We start from the raw sequence: 3,854 nt of genomic DNA on the forward strand, positions 1-3,854 counted from the left end.
CAAGCATGACCAGAGATTCTGGAATGAGAATTGTATGCTGTAAGCCTGATGTAGTTTGGTATTAGGGATGTGCAAACAGAAGTCGTAGAAGATGGCTTTCAGATAGTCACAAAGAAACATTTAAACATCAGCATGGGAAACTGTTCTGCATGCTTAAATGTAGGATTTGCATCTCTTAGCAATAGTAGCCACCTACATTTTAAAGTCAGGGGCCATATTTGGCCTACATCCAACATCTACCCCTTCCATATGCACAGGTTGTTTCTGAGCTGCAGATATTAAGGATCTTCATGATCATTTTTTTCTCTGTGTATATATCTATGAAGGAATGACAAATTCATGTTAATGTTGATGGTGTTCCCCCCTCAACGACTATACTCTAAACACTCTCTGAGGATTTTTTTTCTCCCCTTGACATGCACATGAATCTCCCATTAGTGTCAATTAGAGTTATGTCTGTATATCATGGGGAGAATAGAGCCCTAAATAATTCATTAGAGTTCCCCATAAATCAGCTTCCCTTGATGAATGGCTGCTATCAGCATTCTTGGAGAGGCGCATTTCTAACCATTTTTTAGAGACTTAGCAACAAGTTTGGTTCTTGAGATTGGAGTGTCAGTGATTTAAGCTAAGCCTTCTTCCTTTGGATTTCCACTCAGCACTTTAAAATTACTGAGACTGATTTACAAACATTATGGGGGAGACAACGGCCAATATGGCTACATTTTGGCTGATTTTACTTCATTAATAATTGACAATAAGGAAGACTGGATTGCTCAAGGGGTTGGTAATAGGATACAGGACCTTTCACCTTCAGGTTAATGGTTCAAAGCCAACTCTGGTCAGTTGTGACTTAAAGTCATTACTGTCTATCTTAAGGCCTACGTGAAATAAGCTGGTGGTCTCCATTTATTTCCTAAGAGTTAAGTCCTTGATCCAGCAAGATCCTTAATTATTAGCAAATGCATAAGTCCTTTTGAATATAGTAGGATGTAAGCAGCTGCTTACAGTTAAGCTTACTCTTAGGAGCTTTGCTCAATCACGATGGATTGAAGCACATACTTGTAAGTCAAGCATATGCTCAAAGCCTTTGCTGAGGCAGATCTTAAGTATCTACATCTCACATGCACAAAGCAGCAAAATGAACCCTCATTTTTCTCTTTGTTGATACTCTCAGCAGGGAGGCCCAGGACTGGGCACAGAGACTGAACTATTTTTTTCTGGTCAAAGAACAGCTCCGTTTGGGCTGATGCATATTAACAGGCTGGGATAGGAGAGATATACACTTCAGCTACCATTTCATATTTGCTCAATGCATATAATTAATTAAGCACATAATTTCATGCCTCACTGTCAGCTCGATACCTTTCAATGAAATACAAATGTAGCATTTGCACACTCTTAAATGATCTTTAGGTAGAGAAGCTTCACTTTCATGCAGCATCTAGCATAAAACAATGACAGCTTCTGTTACAAAAGGCATTCACTGTCTCAGTGTATACCAAAGGACCTTGTGATATGTTGTGAGTTCAGCAACTGGACACTGTTGAACTAACAGTTATTTATTATTATAATTCTCTGAAACCATATCCAGGGTGGATCTTAACAGTCGTCCTCAGTAGATGTATGCAGAACTTATACTTACTCTGCCTCTGACTTGACTCAGTCCAGTCCTCTGGAGTGAGAGAAACCAAGAATGCATCTGGCTCCTCAAGGCAGAGTCCCCAGTGCTGTAAAACTGCTACAAAACAAACTGAACCCTGCAGTGTTGAAAATGAGGGCTTTGGCTTTAAAGGGACACTACAAGGAAAACACAACACCTTGTATGAACAGAGGTGGATCCAGGGGGTGTAGCGGAGTTGTTGCACTGCCCTTCCACAGTAAAAGTTGCTTGTTGAGGGCTCTATTCCCCCATAACCCCAGATGCCTGGGTGCCCTGCTGTGTCAGAGGCACTCCTGGAGCCCCAGGTTAAAGTGGGACAGCCAGGGGACCAAATGGGAAGCAGGACTCATCAGCTGCTGTCCCCAGCTGATCCAGAGGTAGGGGGAGCCCCAGAATTACTCCTGCCCCAATCCGGCCAGGGGCTGTGGGCAGCAACTACACAGGGTTCCAGTCCCTGCTCCCTCCCTCTCTACCACCTTTTTCCTGCTGGCCTAAGGCATCCAGCTGCGGGGAGCACCCATGAGGCTCCCCCACCTCTAGGTCAGCCATGGACAGCAGGTAGGGCCCCCTTCTTAGAGTCAGCTCCTACTGGAGAGTGTGGGAGAGGAGAGGAGTACTGGCACTGCAGGGGAGGGGGTGCTGAGAAGTGTAGGGAGGAATCTACCTGCTTCAAGGGCTCCAGGACATCCCCAGCAGATGCTGCAGTGGCCTGCTGTGACCACGGGAGGAGCGTCAGAGGAGAGGAAGGGAAGGAAGGGGATGGCAGTGCATCTCCTGCAGTCCACCATTTCAAATTGCTGGATGCACCCATGTGTACTAAGGAAAGCCTTTAAAACAGAAAAGCTGTTTGGGAATTCATTCTAAGCAGTCATCATTTGTACCTAATACTGTTTGAATCAGAGTACAATTCTGAAGGACTTGAAACACAGCTACTGGAGTGTGATCTAACCTGCTAGAACAAATAACGTCTAAGATTACCAATGGATCAGATTTTGTTTTGCTTCTTTTAAATGGAACTGTGTTCTGGGGCTTTTGCATGGCACACCAATCATTGTTTTGCACAGTCAAGGTTAACTGCTGTGAAATGTAAGCTCCTGTTTCAAAGCACTACAAGCCGAGACAACCACCATTTTAACATCATGGCTGTGATTCTTACAGATCAAACTGAACTTTACCAGATAAAAATATTTTTCTTGGTTTAGGCTATGGCTGATTGTAAACATAGGCACATTGGCTCCTTTGTAATGCAAAGAGTGGTTGACCAGATTCGCAGTTATGCTGTACGTAAGCTGAAGTCAACAGGTTGATCCTTGAGTTCTGCTGAGATCAACATCTTGTTCAGTATTTTTAAAGTCTTCTAGTTCCTTTTTATTTGAAAGACAGAGGTAGCTGGTCATCAAATTAGCACATAATGTAACAATCACAGCTAATTTCCTGAGACGTACACGTATTTCAAGGGCTGAATCTCAGGAGATTTCTGTCCACAGAATTTTGGTCAAGTATTCAATAACCATCCTCAGATAAAATGAAGAAAGCCAATGAACTCTTAGATTTGCCTGTTACTAATGGAAAATCAGATCCACAAAGTCAGCAGTAATTAAATGTCTGACAAAAATCAGCAGGAGTTCTCTGAAGGTCCTCACTGGATTATGATCAGCCAGCTCAACCACGATCACTGACTTTTACCTTCAGATCCCTGACCTGGATTTTGCAGAAAACAGATATTTCCCCTTACACAATTTTTTCTAGGTTTTATAATGTGCCTCAGACATGCTGGGATATGGCTCTTACAGCTCAGTGAGTTCTATACAGACACATACGTAGTGGAGACACGGACTCAACATTTACACATCTCAGTGAGAAATTTAAGCATATCTGTAAATGTTTGCAGGATACAGGTCTCAATCCATAAAATTCATGATTGTTAGGATAAGGTTTCACCTTTTTTCTCTAGCCACAAAACACTCACAGCAGATTTTGATTGGGGTGACTCCATTTTTCATTCAGGGCTGCTTGTGCAACACTTAGAACTATAGAATTAGTGGTTTGAAAGGGACCTCAAACATCACTTGGTCTAACATCCTGCACAGAGGTATGTTTTGGTCGTACTCAAGTCATCTCTCATTGATTCCTGTCCAGACGCTTCTGACCCCCCCCCCCCCCCCCCCCAAAGGCAATTCTGTAATTTCTC

General features: G+C 43.0%; 1 long non-coding RNA gene across 1 annotated transcript; it reads right to left on the minus strand.

The window, feature by feature from the left end:
• Positions 1-1,581: 1,581 nt before the first annotated feature.
• LOC109296790 lies at positions 1,582-3,035 on the minus strand. Its single transcript, XR_002097054.1, has 3 exons — positions 2,839-3,035; positions 2,328-2,479; positions 1,582-1,673 (listed from the first exon to the last, which is right to left on the minus strand). It is a non-coding gene; the product is annotated as an uncharacterized LOC109296790 (long non-coding RNA).
• Positions 3,036-3,854: the final 819 nt, after the last annotated feature.

This window comes from Gavialis gangeticus, unplaced genomic scaffold (assembly GCF_001723915.1).
Source record: "Gavialis gangeticus isolate Ggan-Ray unplaced genomic scaffold, GavGan_comp1, whole genome shotgun sequence".
Taxonomy (NCBI): Eukaryota; Metazoa; Chordata; order Crocodylia; family Gavialidae; genus Gavialis; species Gavialis gangeticus.